Source organism: Lissotriton helveticus, chromosome 9 (assembly GCF_964261635.1).
Source record: "Lissotriton helveticus chromosome 9, aLisHel1.1, whole genome shotgun sequence".
Classification (NCBI taxonomy): Eukaryota; Metazoa; Chordata; class Amphibia; order Caudata; family Salamandridae; genus Lissotriton; species Lissotriton helveticus.
Genome location: NC_136070.1, coordinates 1,247,892,116 through 1,247,911,432, shown reverse-complemented (window position 1 = coordinate 1,247,911,432; position 19,317 = coordinate 1,247,892,116).

Genomic DNA, 19,317 nt, shown 5'->3' with positions numbered 1-19,317 from the left:
CCATTATATTCAGTTTGTTGAGAGCGTGTGTTATCAAATTATTTCTCACATTATATATTTATGTGATATCGCAAAACATAATTTATTCTGACAACTGAAGGGCAGTACGAATAATAAATGGTACTGTTTGATACAAAAATTGCTTAAATATTCTTTTACATGTATGTCGGAACTCTGTTGATAAGTTGTCTATCTGTAAAATAAATTAGTTATTCATACCCATTTGTAGCTATTTAAAACATTTCAGCCCTGCAATAGTATTGAGACTAATTATGATTTTTTTAAATGCACATGGCTATTAAAATATATATTTACAGGTGTTCTATTCCAGCCTCATATAAATGTGTGCCATTTGTACCATAACTGTGAAGATGATTACTCCTCAAAGTTCCTCACATGAAATACTATCTGGTCTATTACGATGGCGGGTGGACTAAGTCCGCCCGCCACCTTATCGGCAAAAGGGACCGCCTGCCGCGTGATGCAGATTAGGATGCGCCCGCCACACTGGCAGGTGCATCCCGCATTTTCTCCATTGAGGCGGGCGGTGCTGTCAGCAGCACCTGCTGCAATGTAAAAAAGGCATTTTGTGCATTTGCCTGCACAAAGTGGCAGGCACTGTCCGTGCCTGCCACGTTATGCATGCAAATAGGTACCCCTCATGTGCACCCCACACCTCCCCAACACACTGGGGGCCCGCAACGGGCCCCACATGCAGACACCGCATGCCTTCCCATGGCGGCAACGCCGCCATGGAATGGCACATCTCCGCCTGCATAATTTTATGGATACCGCCACTATATTCATCCCCTTTTCCGTCATTGTAATATGGTGGGGGGGAAATGGGAGGCGGGCGGATCGCCACCGGCATACGGCCGGTGGCGATGCGCCCGATATACTGATAGACCCCCATGAGACTATTTTTCATTATTACTGCAAGGGTAATCCCTCTTACTGTTTCCAATTAGTTACATTTGCTGATCTGTTGAGATCTGTGAGTCCTTTGCACAAATGTGTATAGTATAGTATAAGTGCATAGTAAGAAAAACACAGTAGATAACTTCACATAAAGAATGTAACTTCTTCATATAAATTAGTGGAAAAACTGTGTTAGAAATGGGGAGGGTGAAATGGGAATGCAGACTTTGAAGTTTTGTATATTTACACCTAGGGCCAAAGAGGGACATCAGGGTAAATAGATAGCCAAGAGCCATGTCAAAGGTGAGTACGTTGCACTGAGCTTGGTGTTTGGTGAAGAGCCAACTTTAACAGCATATGTGGGCTTGGGTGGATGGTATAGAGTTCTAGCTGTGAAGTTGACCCAGAGGAAAGCAGGTGTATTCAAGTAAACCTTTAAGTAGGTTGTAACAATAAGCAATTCCAATTGGGTAGCAGTTCTCTACAAAGCCACACTCACAGTTGACACACAACCCTTGTAAAGGGGTTGCTAATCTTTGTGAATATCCCTCTCACTGGAGGAGATGGAAATAGCACTGTGGGTGAGGCGCCTGACACAATCGTGCCCGCGTCTCGCCTAACAGAATTGTACAAAATTAGAGACAAAGGGGCATATTACCAAGCAATAGCGATAATTATCGCTATTGCATGGTTAGAGAGAAAATTTTAAGCTGCGGCGATTTTTACCGCAGATAAACCTTGGTATTACCAAGGTTTATCGCAAATGCGATAAAAAACGGCCGCAATGCATGAATATCGCTGAAAAGTCAGCGATATTCATGCATTACCGAGCTAATGCTCTTAGCCATGTTATCCACCTCCCTTTGGATAACATGGCTAAGAACTGCTCAGGGGCAGGTGTTAGCATTTGGAGATATTTGCGCTTAGCGTGAATATCTCCAAAAGTTGGTAATAGGAGATAGCGATGTTAGCGACTGTTTCCAGGCGCTAACATCTTGGCACGCCCACTTTGCATGTCATTAGTGATAAATATCACTGACATGCAAAGTGGGGCCCAAGATGGTCGCTATCTCCTACTAGCTGTCGCTAACTGGTGTTAGCGACAGCTAGGTAATAGGGAGATAATTTTATCTCCGCTTTCTTGGCTTTTAAAGCCAAAAAAGCGGAGATAAACCCCCTTGATAATATGCCCCAAAGTTGTATCCCCCCAGGTATACAAGTAATTGCGTTAGAAATATTGGTCAAGACAAGATGATGACAAAAAGAGTTACAAAATAGCCTAAAATGTACCAGTGAGCATAAATTGTTGTTTGACAATACTGAATAATGTGTAGCTCAATAGTCCAAACTTGCAATAAAAGGTCATAAAACAATTTGTGTTCGAATGCCACAAAGACTACCCAAATAGAATATATAGTATAAACCCAATGACGATTGTTCTGTGAAGGTTCACAATAGATGTTCAGCGGACACGTGTTTCTATCAAACCTGAACTTTTTCAAAGCTGAAAAATATGTTTATAATTAGGGCTCCTAGTTTTCCATTTTTACTGATTTCTACAGATAACTGCAATCAAAAAAACAGGGTATTTCCTGTCAGCATTTAATTTGAAAAGCAGAAAAATACAGATAATCAGGCTTTGGATTAGTGCCTCTCCATTTGAGCATTCGTATATTACAAGGCCAATAGCTGTACAGATTGACAGCACTGGGAGTTTGAAAACAGGATGAGATTTCCTTAAACATAGTCTATATTTCAACATGTGCTAGTGGTATAATGATAATATTTCATGTGGGTTTCCCTTTTTATTATATTTGTGTTTCAAATGCGCTAATACCCGATGGGCATCAAAATAGGACATTTATCAGTTACATTAATGGGGAAGTATACAAATGACAACTTGATAAATACAGACGAAAATGTTAAAAAGAATGAATACTGTAAAACCGGTAGCCCAATTTATAATCAATATGTACCAAAATTAATCAAATTAATATCTATAGAGCAAAATCATGAGAAAGAATGGAATGGACAAAGAAGTAGTGATAATTATAACAAAAACTGCAATGAAGCCCCAAATATCATAGGTCCTAATTACGATTTCGGGCGGTAGACCATCTGAAACCTCGTTGTAGATGGGCCACCGGACATCTGAGGCATTTGTCCGACTGCCGTATTTGGATACAGACGGTCCGACCGATGCTTGCGGGGGGTATCCACTCCACCTCCAACAGACTCAAAGAGCCCATCGGGCGGCGGGAGGATCGTAATCTCCAAAATGTTGGCGGTGCCTACTCAGACACTGCCGTGGGGATTACGATACACCATTCTGACAACCTTTTCATGTCAGTTCTTTTGCCACGAAAAGGCTGGTGGAAAGGGTCGTTTGGGGCCCCTGTTCCTGGGGCCCTCCGCTATGGGTCCTGGGGTGCGCCTGTGATACCCCTCTATGCAGCCTGCAGCACAAGCCGCAAAAGCAAAAAAAAGCAAAACTTTTTGACCGCCATGAATGCTGCCGGGGTCCGTGCAGGTAACAGCATTGGGGCTGGGTAAGGGGGAATTTCGAGGAGCGACGCAGTGGGAAAATTAAATAAATAATTAATTTTCCCTTGTCATCGTCCCCGAAAATCCCCCCCTTGCATGGCCCCACTACTGTTACCCGCACGGACTGCGGCTGCGTGAAGGTAGTCGCATCCTAATAAGGGTAGCAGGACCGTTTCTGCTACGATGCCGGTCGGACGCTTGCTGGAGTGTGTATAATCGCTGTGCATTATGGGACAGTAAGAGAAAAAAAAACAATATAAGAGGCTAGTCACTTGTGAACTAGTCACATTGTATATAAAGGAGAGCTGAGGAAAGACGAGGGATTGATAAAGAGAGGCTGATAAAATCCCAGCAGACCCTTGAAAATACTTCGCACTAGTAGTCAGTGACACTTGAAAGAATGTGATTATGTAGGCAATAGAACAATTACAAACAATTTAAATGTGACCAGAAGGAGGAGCTGAGAGTGACAAAATGTGATTTTAAATTGACAAATTTAAAATATGATCTGTTATTTTCTAGTGGTTGTAGAAACAAAAGTTTGAATATTGACTCATATTCTTATCAGGAAATAACATAGTAGGACATGGCATAAAGATCAAATATACACATAGGGCCCTATTCACAAAAGTAATCTGAGACAAAATCCGAACTTTACGACTTTCGGTGTTCAGCAAAAAGGGCATTTAGGAGTAGTAAAGTTAGGAATCCTAACTGTACTACTCCTAAATGCTCTTTGTGAATACCGAGAGTCGTAAAGTTAGGATTTTGTCTCAATTACTTTTGAGAATCGGGCCCATACCGTCCAGTATATTGGCGAACATATAAGCAACTTAAAATGTGGTTTCTGGTAGTCAATGAAAAGTAGAACAACGACTTTAGAGACACTATTGGAAGAGAGGGGGTATGAAATCAAACAGTGATGCATTGGACAAACCAAATGGGTAAATAAAAAGTAGGTTATTAAATTAATCAGGTGTACCAATCACTAGAGTTTTAATGAGGGACCTGACCACTAAGATTAGCAGTAGGGGTGTGCTAAACTTGCAAATTTCCTTTTGTATAATTACATACAAATTCAGACAAATTATGCATAACTATGTTAAATGCAAATTTTGCCGATAGCACTATATTTTGGCATGTATTGTGGCTCATTTCATGCAACAATAGCGTATTTATTCCTGTGCTCCTGCAATAGGGGTTCTACCTGATCAGACTCAGAAATGCACGTCATGGTGTAATGGCTTAGTTTTGCACATTTTACGTTACGTGCACAATGACATATCACTCTCAAATGTGTTACTAAAGTGAAGGGCTCAGATGTCTGGTTTAAATAGGGTGCGAGAAGTAAGAGCAGTTGGGACACATGAGGCAGGTATTAGTTGCTTTGGGTATTTAAAGGGTTTTTACCTTCTTAGTTATAGGCATAATTTTTCGAACTGGCCTACATGCAGCTTTTAGCTGTCAATTGTCAAAGCCCTATTGCGAAAAATACCAGCACTTACAACAGGCTTTGGGTCGTTTCATGGCTTGTCATTGGTTGGCATCCTGTCAATCTCATTTGCTTGCATCTTATTGGGTGGCTTTCCTTCCTCTTCTTGTGTTTGATTGGATCGCTTGGATCCTTCCAGAACTGAACAGCAGGGAAATACTTTTACTGTTTTTTATCAGCACTCCGTGGGCGTGCCTATGCTATTTTTTACGCTCACTGCCCCCTGTGTGCACCTTCTTTCAACATACGCCCATCCCTACATTCTCCGTGCTGCTCTCAAAAGCGTGTGTGTTGATACCCCACCCCCTGTGAACTTTTTATTGTCTTTTAAAAAAAAAAATGTAAATACCCCCTAACTTGCTTTTCTGTTGCTCCCCCCACTGCTCTTGCTGATCAGTGTTTGCTTCTTCTGCCCCATCCGGTTCTTTTTATTTATTTATTAATTATTCTTTTTTTGAGGACCCAACAGCTGCAATTTACTTCCAGGCCTCCCCTTTCTTTAAAAAAAAGTCTGCTTTGGTGCACTTTCAACATATTTTTAAATTTACCACTATAATAATGACTTTTGCATCTTGGAACTGTGAATTTAAGCAAAATCAAGATGGCTGCTATTTCCTGATGGATGTGCCCGAATGTTTGGTGTCGCATGGGCATACACGTGTGATCATGTAGAGAAGCAGCATCATGGCCCATACTTGCTCTTCTGTGACAATATATGACCGCCTATACATCATCACATTATTATTTTTCAAATGCTGTTCAACACTAGAAATAAATATGTATTTCTTTTTTGTCTATTCTGTAGATTGTAGGTACATAAAAGGCAAAGCAAAAAGGCATGACCTATTGGCTTTGCCAGTGCTTGTTATGATTTTTCTTACTGGAAGACCATGTATGTCTTATACCAACACCCAAAATGCTCACTATGAGAAGAAAATAAATTCAGCCTTTCAGTAATACCCATAAGTGGTGGTAACCAAGACATTGATTTAACTAAAATTACAGTTATATTATATATTAACGTGGAGGAGTTTGCGGCCGGCCCTCTTCAACTCTTGGTCTGTTGTGTCAGTCACTGTGGGCCCGATTCACAGAACTAACTTAAGACAAAATCCTAAACCTACTACTTTTGCTATTCACAGAGTTAGGATTTTGTCTTAAGTTTGTCTTAAGACAAACTTAAGACAGACTTAAGACAAACTTATGACAAAATCCTAACTTAAGTCTGTCTTAAGTCTGTCTTAAGACAAACTTAAGACAAAATCCTAGCTTCTGTGAATACCAAAAGTAGTACGTTTAGGATTTTGTCTTAAGTTAGTTCTGTGAATCTGGCCCATTTTTCTTCCTCCCACTACAGCATATAGCCTGGGGCACTGGGCCAGACCAATTTATCTACTGGCTATCTTTACTGTGATTGACTCACTCTGCTCTCACAAAGAGCACTTGCGCACACAAAGTAGTTCCTTTTAGTGCCAGGTTCTACGTTGCCAATGTGTGCTTTTGGAGAACCAAAAATGTATGCTCTTAGCCAATGAATTTTTTTAAAATATCGCTTATGGCTCAGCATCTCTTCCAAAGTTTCCTCCCCCCCCAAACAAAAATTACAAAACAAGCATTGACAAAGTCAAAATGTTGGCAGCCAACGCCGGATGCATTGGCTTTGCAAATGCTTGTCTTTGTGTGGCTTAGTCCTGTGCCGACCAGTGTGTGAAATATTTGTGATACATTACTAACAAAGGCCAATCTTTAAACAAAATGAGTTGCCTGACTGTTCATCTGCAGATCCCTAATCCAAGCCATTTATCTCTGGAAGGATTTCAAGGACAGAAATAGCCCTGAAAGACCATGTGGGAGAAGTCCAGCTGTTTGAGTCTTCATGACCCCAAGGCATCTGAAATAAAGCACTTAATGAGTCGATTAATATCAACAAAGGAAGTTCTTGAAGTGAGTGAGTGCAGTGGAACTGGAACAAAGGCATGCAGAGAAGTAGCTTGTCTGTTATTAAGGATAGTTAACTTTTATCAGATGGGAAATGTGCCCAGTTTGTGGAATGGAAGGGGCTTGCTCATTAGGCAGACTGCAAACACAGAAACAGAAGATCACTAAAGCTCAGGTTAGGAGACAGAGGGGGTGCAAAGCACCACTCTACTAGGGGGGCACATATTCAATCTATACATTATATACAGCTTTGTAAAACAAAGAGCCCTATGTCCTGATAGAACGTCGAGGTTATCACATGTACATGGTCCAGGCTTTGGTCCTTTAAGGCATAAAGGTTTTAAAACACTTTCCAGCAGAAATAAATACAAAGGTGAGCTGTACTAGTTAAGAAATGGCAACAGGAACCAATAAACATCCTTAATTCTTAAAGGGTCAGCCCATATCGCACCCGATGCCCAGGCTGCTGGCGCAGGGCGACTCTTCGTTTCCATCTTGAATAATTACCAAATAAAGAGACGGGCACTGGAAGCAGGAAGACAAGGAAAAAGGTTTATTACTCATGAGGAGAGCCTGTCATTTGGGACACTCGCATAGTGTCTTCGGGAGGTGCTCTAACAAGTTTCTCTGAGGCTTCGCCTTTTATACACAGGTTTGTGGCACACAGGCATCCTTTATTACAATCAACACATTGTATAGTATGAAGGTATTCCAACACGTGGCTACAGTAGGGGCCCTTTATCCTCCATTCAATAGGAGGGGGCTGTCACGCAGCTGGGTGTTCTGCTGATTCCATTGGAATGTGTATGCCTGATCGAATCTCAGGGGGTGGGGTGGCCATGATCAATAGTGGCTTCTTTTAAGAGAGACGAGTGCATACAGTAGTGGGCAATAAACTGTATCCTCAGGCTAAGGGATGACCAGTGGTCCGTGCAAACATTCAGGCTCAGAGGTCGGGGTCATCAAAGGAGGGGTATTCATGGAAGGAAAGGAGGTGTTGGTCAGGCGCGGGGTGTGATTCTCAAAGACAGAGTCATGCGGGAAGGGAGGGCTCATGACTTGTACATGTGAGAGCTGGGGCGGTCAGAGTGCATGGGGGAAGCTTGCAGGGTCAGGGAAGGGGCGCTGGTGATCAATCGCAAGGAGAGAGACCATGGTACCTAAAATGGCTGTCGAGTACGTGTGTGCATGGGTCTATGCTAGCGGGATAACAGTCAGTGTTTTAGCGATATCTGTTCTGCTTACAACAAGGGGTACAATGAACACAAATGAACGCCGCTTATGTGTATATACAATGCCAATTTCAACAGTCGCCGCTTTTAAACATAGCTAGTACATTTGTGTTTACATAACACAGCACAATTGGGTCAGAGCTATTGGCTGCCTGCACACTATTCCAATGTTTTTGGTCTTATATCTAGTACTCAAAAGCCTGTGCGTATAGGTCGAGGGCGTGACCCGTAAACACCCCCTAAAGTGTGATGAGAAACATCACATACAATGATAATAGCAAAAAGACCCGCACAAGGGAAATTATACATACATTATATTTCTTGCTAAAGTATGCAATAGTATTTACAAATGTACAATGTTAGCGCTTTCCAAGAAGAAGTGAGGTCCAAGTCTTGACAGTTATGAAGTAGAGCTATTGAACTCGTAGGACAAAAAACGAGAAAGACGCTACGCTCAATATATCAGATTACTCCTGATATTGTGTTCAGATTGACGTATCTTGGTTCAAAAGACGCAAGCTTTATTTTTCACAGCTCAACCAACCTTAGAGCCCTGAAGAAGTCACAGTGGTGACGAAACGCGTTGGCTGCTAGCAATTTCTTGAATTCTCACCATGCTTGTCTTTGAATAAAAAGCTCTACTTCATAACTGTCAAGACTTGGACCTCACTTCTTCTTGGAAAGCGCTAACATTGTACATTTGTAAATACTATTGCATACTTTAGCAAGAAATATAATGTATGTATAATTTCCCTTGTGCGGGTCTTTTTGCTATTACATTTGTGTTTACCCCAACTGATGGAGTGTACATATAGTCATGTGTGGCCAATGGAATAACGTTCGTCAAATGTTAGCAAATTGCGTGTAGCTATATGCAGTCGATATAATTGGCAGAATACGGTACATATAAATTTACATTCGCTGCGTTATTCATACAAATCTAGAGATCGGCATAACACGTAGTCGAGGGTAATCAGGAAAAACGTTCCGACATATTATAGACTCACGTTCTGACTTTCTTTTCAAGGACATCAACACATAGTAAAAAGTGCTATATGAGACTTTTGGACTTAAGTGACCGAAAACATTTTTGAAAGCAACAAGAATTGAGGGAGAAAGTTCAGGAAGGGGGTCTTAGTGAAAATTTCTTTTTTTCAACGACGAGCCACCACTGGTAGACTCTGTTAGTCCGTTTTTCTTTTCGTTGGCGCTTTTGAGCACCGGCGGTGGAGCTATAAGTCCAGCTCGGAATCATCCTTACGCGTTGCAGGGTGAGATCAGTCCTCTGCTGTTAGATCACAGTCCTTTTTCCTAACTCATTTTCTTAGGGGTGCCTCATGCTGGGCACCTGCGTGTCTTTCTTTTTCCGTGGCAAAATCCCAGTCCATAGTCAAAGTTTATATGAAAAGAGTTTGTTGAATAACCGAGGGAAGAGAGGGCGGAGTGGGGCCAGATCTTTGAACACACCAAGGGACCAAGGGAGCAAAGGACAATGAGCAGGCAAGCCCAACAGTCGGACTCAAAAAGGGGGCGGGGGACTTCAGGCACAAGAGGGTCAGCGAGTCGAGGGCTTCAAGGCAGCCCTTCATTCCTCCATCTGCTGAGTTTGAAAGTTATGCCTCGTCCCGCATCTCATTGCTCTGCGGCTCCACCTTTGGTTGCGGTCACACGTGTTCCATGATCTGCGGCCAGGCTGTGCGCCACGTCCAGCTCCTCTCCTCCGGTCATTGGATCTTTGGATGGGTAGAAAACAAGTTTTAGAAAAACTGGCAGGAGAAGACATTTATACATCTCAATTCCGTCCCCAATCCTATGTAGGTGGGGAATAAGTTCATCGGTCACAGTCAGAGGTCGTTACTTATGGAGTCTGTAGAAGGGCATTTCTTATTGAATTCATAGACTTGCTTAGCGTTCATTCGCGACATATGATGAGAGAAGTTGGACTCTTATACACAATGTATTATATCAAACTCAAAATCGAGTCCTGATGTAGAGACTCGCCCTTCCCTTTAACCCGAGTATCGACAATCTTACATTTCCCTTCGGGGTCGGCTAACTCTTGTAAGTGGGGCGTTATCGTCATGAAGAAGGGGAAGGGGGTGGACGTAAAACATGCTCTTCTTGGGGAGTGAACGTTAATCAAAGTCATCAATTTCGCTTTCGAGGGTAGATGACATGAAGCTGGGGTTAATCGGGGGAAAGGGGACGCTTTGGACAGGGAGCTGGGGTCGATCGGGAGAAGTGGGGTATTCTGGACATCCGCACTTAAGTGCAGAGGAGCGATGTAATCTGTGCATTGGGAATTGCATTTTTAGCGAACCGAGAAACAGAAGACCATTGACGTTATAGTTCCCTTTATAAAAGGCCAGATTAGGGGACATCCGTCGTCTTACCTGTCCTTTCAATCAGTACCAACTCGGGTTCTATTGTTTGCAGAAAGGAGAGGTAGTAATATGGCAAGTTACAATCGTTTTTGTTTTGGTCAATTTTGCTGAACACCTTTGCGTTCGAGGAGTCCCAATTAGGTTCGTGCCGGTGAGACACAACGTTCTTGCATAAGGGAGGAGGGAACAGGGGGACAGAGAGAGAGAGAGAGAGAGAGAGAGAGAGAGAGAGAGAGAGAGAGAGAGAGAGAGAGAGAGAGAGAGAGAGAGAGAGAGAGAGAGAGAGAGAGAGAGAGAGAGAGAGAGAGAGAGAGAGAGAGAGAGAGAGAGAGAGAGAGAGTCAGAGAGTCAGAGAGTCAGAGAGTCAGAGAGTCAGAGAGTCAGAGAGTCAGAGAGTCAGAGTCAGAGAGTCAGAGTCAGAGTCAAAACGAACCATTCGGTACACATACGTCGTAGAGAGAGAGACGTGTACAATAATGGTCCATTCAGTGCGCACACAACATAGAACAGCAGGGATTAAGTACTACAGAAATACAGACAGAGGGATGACGTAGATCCATGCATCACGTATACAAAAACTCAGACGGGGGAGACAGTACATGTATTATATACAAGAATTCAAGACAAAACATAAAACAGTTATTGGCAGAAATTATCCCTTTTCTGTATGCTGTGCATTTTTAGCATCCTAAGCTCTTTTTACCTTTTTCTTCTCTTTTAACCATCGGCTGCCCCTACTGGTGGCTTTAATTGTACACACTTACGCCTTTGGCAATTGGTCATGAACTAACCTGGTCGGGCTAATGCTCACGGTGGTTTATTCGAGTCATTTTCAGCAAATGCGTTTCCAGGCTGAGACAACGGTTGGTGTCAGTTGGAGAGCAATGGGGCAGCTTGGAGTTACATGTCTAGGAGGGTGCGAAGAAGGATGCAGTATATTTGAATGTACGCTTTACCTCAAAATATTCCTTAAACTTTCCCTATTTAGTTAATTGTAGGATGCTTGTTCATTCGCGCACGTCATTTTAGTTGTACTATTCGGGGTGCCAAGCGAAGTTATATTTAGTGGTTTTCCCTTCAGGCTTCCCTCCCAGGCACTAAGTTCAGAGAGAGAAAAATAGTCATGGTTTGCTTGTTGCGGTTAGGTACCATAATCGAACCCTTTTTCCCGTCTCTTCGTCCGCTAGATCACCGTTTTCATACACTGATCGATATTTCGATGTGACCTGCAGAGAGAGGGGAAAAGAAGGGGGGCAGGGGCTACATTGATAGACACATTAGCGTGCATAAACCCAGAAAAGCTTTTACTTACTGCATACTCGGCCTATCTCCACGGGATGCAGTCACTGCCAACTGGGCGTTCAAGCCCAGGTGGACCGTTAGCGTGACTTTTCTTAAGCAGGCAGCATATAAAGTATAGGCTAAATACCAGGATCTTTAGCTGTTGCTTTTGGCTGTATAAAAAGGAAAAATACACAACTAAAAATTGGACCCTTCATATTTGCAATATTTCTACGTATTATACTTTTCAGCCCTTTATCTAATCGAGCTTAGTCATTTCACCTATATTTTAGTTATATCGAAAATAGTGAGTCATTCATTCAAGACTTATCAATTTTACGCGGACAACTATATTTGCTTTCTCAAAAACTTTTAATAAGAATGTCGGTGGATAAATATGGGCCTACAACCCCATGGGCCGGCCACGGAGCAGGCTGGAACTGTAGAGGTGGGGATACTTTATTAGTAAAAACTTTAGTGGAGTCAGTGGTCGTTTATTTCATAATAAAAAGTGCGAAAAGCGCAATAAAATCATGTCGAGACTTCAGTGTGAGCGAGTGTCATAAGTGTTGGGCTTCCAACTTTCAATAATCAAGATGTGCAAAACTTAAACAACAATTCATTGTCCGAATGTTCAATTAATACCCATCTGATGTCAATTTACCGTCTGAACACATAATCAGTACCCATCCAATATCAATTCATTGTCCGAACCTATAACCAGTACCCATCCCATATCAATTCATTTCCCGAACTGACAGTACACATCCTGAATCCATTAATTGTCCGAGCATGTAATCAGTACACATCCTATATCAATTCATGTGGGTTAAAAAACCTTCATACATATCTCATGACACCAGGGCTGAACAATCGGGGTACAATAAGGAGTTGAAAGTTTCATTTGCATCGGCGCCATTCTGGGTGCAGTCAGGCAGATCAGGCATAGTCTAAATTTCTACTAACTCGTGGTTGGCCCAGAGCTTCCTTTGGCAGTCCAAAGTTCTTTTAAAGGGCAAAAGAAGGGATCGGTGGTCTGAACCATCAATCAAAAAGGGGAGGGGGTGCAACAATGTTCCTACCGGGTCATACTGTGCTTTCACCGGAACTGATCCGAACTGTGGTCTGCAGGATTCTAGTCATTCAAACTGAGGCTGGCGCCAGCATGGGAGCGCCGACGTCCTGCGGCTACATTTCCATCGTTCCGAGGGCAATCATGGCAGTCATTCCCCATCGGGGGTATTTGCGGGAGTCGGGGACTCCCGCGGCTCTTCTAGAATCTTCAAGGTTGTGGAGAGCTATGACGGTGGAGTCAACTGGTGACCGGGCCATTCCTTCATGCTGGGCCCGTTCTTGTCAGGTCGATCGCCATTTTGAAAGTTCGGCAGCTACTGGCGATCGCGGGGTCAAATGAGCGGACGGGCTCCACCCTGCCGGGCGAGGCGTTGCAGCATCGCCACAGTGGAAGAACCCTCTTCCGGGCGCCTGGAGCGCTGAGGGTGCAGCTGGGAAGCCTCCACCTGGGGAGGCGGGAGAGGCTTGTTCGCACCGTCTCTCCCTCCCAGTGCACCCCACGGCGTCTCGCTTGACATTTGTTTTGGCCGGACCAGGCGATGAGGACGAGGGGGGGGGGTCGGAGGCATGTGCAAGACATCCCCCCCCAGGGTTGTCACAGCCATTATAAAAGAAAGAAGAAATGTCCCGTCTGTCTTCGGGCCGGGCTTCCGGTGGATGGCGGCCGGACGCCCTTTGCTCTGGCCCCATGAACGGGTTCCTTGGATCATCCGGTGGGGCAGGCCTTGGCGTGTGGTGCCTCTCCTGGGCCTTTCGTGCAGTGGCCTCCCCACTCCCAGGCCCTCCAAGGATGTTGGTCCAGACTGGGAGAGAGAGAGAGAAAACCTGCAACTCTCCAGGGTTACCGCGGCTGCGGCCGGATCCCGTCGGCCCCGGCCTCCGGTTGTTGGTGGCCGGACTGGGAGAGAGAGAGAGGGGGGGGCCACCTGTAACTCTCCAGTGTTACCGCGGCCGGACTGGGAGAGAGAGGGGAGGGTCGAGGACATAGACATTCCCCCCCCTTGCAACTCTCCAGGGTTGTCATAGCAGTCCCCTTGGCCGGGTCCCGCTGGCCTCGGCCTCTCCTCCGGCTACACCCTACGTGATGATCTCCTGGCCGACGGTTGGCAGCAGGACCCGCCTTATATGGGTTGCTTCCGGCTGGGCGTAGCCGCAAACCTGTTGCACTTTGGAAGTTTCCAGAATGGGGGCGGATGTCTGCTGACTTGTATCTTTCCCAGTTTGCCGTTACTTGGGCGTGGCAGGCGGTGGGACAGACACGTTTGGGGCAGTGAGGGGCAATGAAGCCTCGTTGCCTCGTGGCCATTGCAAGGTCACGCTTGGTTTCTCTTACTGTTCTCAGGTTTCTTATTATGGGCTTATTTCTAACGTTTCTTGTTTCTAGGACGATAATAGGTTTTATCATTAAGTATTGTTATTGTTTCCTTGGTCGTTATTTAATAAAAGTTCATCAGTGGCCTACTGATTTCGTTTTCCTATTCCTTTCTTTTTCATGCTAAAGTTTCTGTTAACAGGATACAGTGATCACTTCGTTATTATTGTATATGTCCTTTCCACTAGGGGTGTTCTCTGGTCGGGCCAGATGACCGACCTCTAATAAATGGTCCGGGTGAGACTGGCGTATTAATCAGTGGGGAGTAGATAGGCATGACAGATTACAACGGGGAACAAAGGTCCGTATTACCTACCCTTCACTATTTGCAAAGACTAGACAGAGCATGGCGACTCTGTGCTTGTTTTGCAGATAGAGAATACCTCCAAAAAGAACCAATTCCAAACAGTCAATGTTCGGACAATCAATCAATCAATGAGGAATGAAATAGGTACGACGTGTTAAAGGTTTGCGTTACCTACCCTTCACTATCGGCAAAGGGAGAGAGAATATTCCTATTCTTTCCCGTTTGCAAGCAGAGAAGATCCTTAAGAGAACCAACTTCGAACAATTCAATGCTCGATTCAATCAATCAATCAATGGGGAGAAAAATAGGTATGACGGATTACCATGGGGACAAAAGTCTGCATTACCTATCCTTCACTAGACAGAGTATGGCGACTCCGTGCTTGTTTGCAAATAGAGAATCTCTCAGAAACAATCAATAAGTAATACTAGTATTTTCAAACAATCAATCAATCAATTTTCGCAATTTGTCGTGTGTCACGACCTTACCCGGACCGGACCATGTGGACAGTTCTTCGCCTTCCTTTTTCCAGCGCCCAATCGGTCTCTTTCTCCATGTTTTTACCGCAGCATTCCTGTGGGATTCCAGTCAGGACAACAGGTCACTTGAGAGAGGTCCGTTCGGAATCGGTGAAGTTCATTCAATCGGCAGCCGGACGAGGGCCCTCTCAAGGCAGGTATACTCCAATCATTTAGATGTTCACCCCATCGTCTGGACCTCTCTTACCGGACCTTATGTCGCTGATGGACCCCGCGTTGGGACGCCAATTCTTAAAGGGTCAGCCCATATCGCACCTGATGCCCAGGCTGCTGGCGCAGGGCGACTCTTCGTTTCCATCTTGAATAATTACCAAATAAAGAGACGGGCACTGGAAGCAGGAAGACAAGGAAAAAGGTTTATTACTCATGAGGAGAGCCTGTCATTTGGGACACTCGCATAGTGTCTTCGGGAGGTGCTCTAACAAGTTTCTCTGAGGCTTCGCCTTTTATACACAGGTTTGTGGCACACAGGCATCCTTTATTACAATCAACACATTGTATAGTATGAAGGTATTCCAACACGTGGCTACAGTAGGGGCCCTTTATCCTCCATTCAATAGGAGGGGGCTGTCACGCAGCTGGGTGTTCTGCTGATTCCATTGGAATGTGTGTGCCTGATCGAATCTCAGGGGGTGGGGTGGCCATGATCAATAGTGGCTTCTTTTAAGAGAGACGAGTGCATACAGTAGTGGGCAATAAACTGTATCCTCAGGCTAAGGGATGACCAGTGGTCCGTGCAAACATTCAGGCTCAGAGGTCGGGGTCATCAAAGGAGGGGTATTCATGGAAGGAAAGGAGGTGTTGGTCAGGCGCGGGTGTGATTCTCAAAGACAGAGTCATGCGGGAAGGGAGGGCTCATGACTTGTACATGTGAGAGCGGGGGCGGTCAGAGTGCATGGGGGAAGCTTGGAGGGTCAGGGAAGGGGCGCTGGTGATCAATCGCAAGGAGAGAGACCATGGTACCTAAAATGGCTGTCGAGTACGTGTGTGCATGGGTCTATGCTAGCGGGATAACACAGTCAGTGTTTTAGCGATATCTGTTCTGCTTACAACAAGGGGTACAATGAACACAAATGAACGCCGCTTATGTGTATATACAATGCCAATTTCAACACTTAGACACCCACAAACCAGCCCAAGATGCAAGTTAAGCTCAGTCAACTGGAGTTTTCTCCAAAGCAGGTCAGTGGACAACAAGAAATCCAAACACCAGCCACAGGTTTCCAGTACAATCTATTTGTAAATGGTCAGCTGGAATTCGCTAAAGAGGGGTGTCCTGGCTGGACTTTAAACCTAGAAAACCAATCTCTCTAAAAAACAAGCAAATGGTTCAGCATTTGATACCGACGAGCAGCTGACCTTAATGTCGCTACTAAAGGCCTCGTCGTAGGAGTGCTGCGATAGGTCTTCATGTTCTTTGTTTCCTGGGAAGATCCTTAATACCATATAGACCAGGCGGGCAAACATATTAAATAAATAAATAAATATTGACGGTTTTAAAGTGCTATGAAAACAAAGAATATACAAATACCAAATAAAAGTCCACATTTGTAAAGCGCACAATCACCCGTAAGGGTCTCTAGGCGCTGGGGGCCGTCGGGAAGATTAAGCGAGCTATTGCCCAGAGTCACATGGTGCTGGGCTAACCTGCCGCTTCAACATACTAAGGCACCAATTCACCAAATATTTTAACTTTATGAGCCTTAAATTGAAGTTTATCATTTTGGTAAAGTGAAATGTATTCCTTTTTTGGAATTCATAGAAAACCCTAACTCTGTACACTTAAATCTGGGAAACTATTTTGTGTGTACATTTAATCCTATGCATGTGGCTTTTATAATGGCAAAACATTAGACCTTTTATGTTTTTATGAAAGTAGTTACTAAGAGCCTAATTACGAGTTTGGCGGCCAATCGGACCACCGACCCCGTGGTGGAGGTGTGGTGGTGGTCGGAGATCGCTGCACCAGTGGTACATCCGCAATATTACAAGTATGGCGGTCAGACAATTTTCGGACTGCCGCAAACCGCCAGGAAACCAAGGGGCATATTATCAACAACTAGCGATATTTATCGCTAAATAGGCTTGGCCACAATTTTTCTATCGCCGTGCATCGCCGAATTTTATCGCAGAGATAACGTGCTATTAGCAACGTTTATCTCAAATGCGATAAAATATCCGGCGATAGCGGCCTAATGCGTGAATATCGCTGGAAATCCAGCAATATTCAGCCATTAACGCCAATAGGGACTTAACCTGAATATCCAACTCCCATTGAATATACGGGTTAAGAAGTGGTCTGAGCAGGCGTTAGCTTTCAGTGATATTCGCGCTTAGCGTGAACTTTTTTATCGCTACGCCTGCCTTGCTAATAGGCGATAGCGATGTTAGCGATTGCTTTCAGTCGCTACCAGTTTGGGTACACCCACTTTGCATGTCATTAGCGATAAATATCGCTGACATACAAAGCGGGCCCCAAACCGCTCGCTATCACCTAAAAGCTGTCGCTAACTGATGTTAGCGACAGCTTGCTAATAGGGCGCCAAAAACGGACGCAAAAGCGGTGATAATTGAATTTTGCCAGCCTTGGTAATATGCCCCCAAGTTTCCCAGGCGGTGATTCAGCTGTCTGGGATAGCAATATGCTTGGCGGTGCCACTGCGGCTGGCAGTGGAGAAACCGACGGGTCCCTACAGGGCCCCCTTGCCATGTACACAGGGATGCATGCAGGGGTGCACATGGTGTGCCCCCTATATGCATGCATGCCCAGTTCTTGCATGGTATGGACTAAACAGTCCACACCATGCGCAAACTTTCTTTGGCATTCCCATTGCCGTGCCTTTTTCAAATGCAAAAACAACAGTTGATGGACAGAATGCAGAACAATGTCACACATTAACCCCTGTACCGAGATCTGGGCCTAAATCCATCGTTTTTTTGCTCACCACACCACCCCAGTTCAGACATGGCCTTATGCAAATCAGCTTTGACCCTGTACAGTCCAGCCCGAACTGCCAAGCCATGTCTTCCCTGGACCGGAAACAAGCATCCAAGGACCGGTTTCTGGCTATCAGCCGTCTTCAGCCAGGATAGCTTGACTCCAGTGGCGTGGAGGGCACGGAACTTTCAAAGGCACCACTGTGTGAATGCCAAAGGACCGCCCACCAGACCAGGAGAGAACTCCTAATCTAGCAGGGGCCGACAGTCGACTTTGGCAGTGCGGGCGGTGGCGTGCCGCCCCGCTCCCACACCGCCATAGTTGTAATCAGCCACATAATGTTTCCTTGGCCTGTCCGCACATTGATATGCACAGAGGCTCTATTTTTTTTAAGTAGAACATTATAATAGATTATGTTACAAATGATTGATCATATATCGTGTAAATCTTTAGGAATACCGAACAAGTTATGAGTTAGGGCATTGTTGCAAGTGCCCCTTTAATCCTGCAGGGGATCTTAATAGGGTTTGTTAACTCGGGGAGGAATTCTGGGGTGCTGGAATATCGGCCCGATTACACGGCCACAAGTCATGGGCAATGCCACATTCTCAATGGATGCCTCGCTGCCACTCACTTGTAATTATACCCAACACTTTTGATTAAGTTTACTACTTTTCGTTATACAAAAACTATACTTTTATTATATGTTTATTTATTTTACAGAGTTTTATATAGTGCGAACTTGACCCGAATCGGGTTTCAGAGTTTTATACATAGCACCAGTTACATGAGGACACATTATCATTTTTTATATATATATATTTTTTCTTTTTGGGGCATGGGGAGATTAAGTGATTTGCCCAGAATCACAGGATGTTCAGCGTCATTGCCGAGACTCGAACCCAGTTCCCCAGATTTGAGGTCGACTGCCCTAGCCATTAGGCCAACTCCTCTCCTACTTTTGTAGCAACTTGCACTTCTGTAGTAAGTCCAGCACTAAACATGGGCAACCATGGGTACTGCAACACCCTCCCATAGAAAACAAAACTGGGTGAGGCTTATTACAAATGTTTAAGTTACTACAGCACTACCTATGAGCAACTACTGGTACTGCAACACCCTCTCACAGAAGATAGTGGATGTAAGGACTTACTACAAAGGTGTAAGTAACTACAGCACTGCACATGGTCAACCACTTTTACTGCAACACCCTCCCATAGAAAACAGTGCAGGTAGGGGTTTACTACAAATGTGCAAGTTACTACAAAAGTGCAGCTTGTGCATACTGAAAAGTGGTC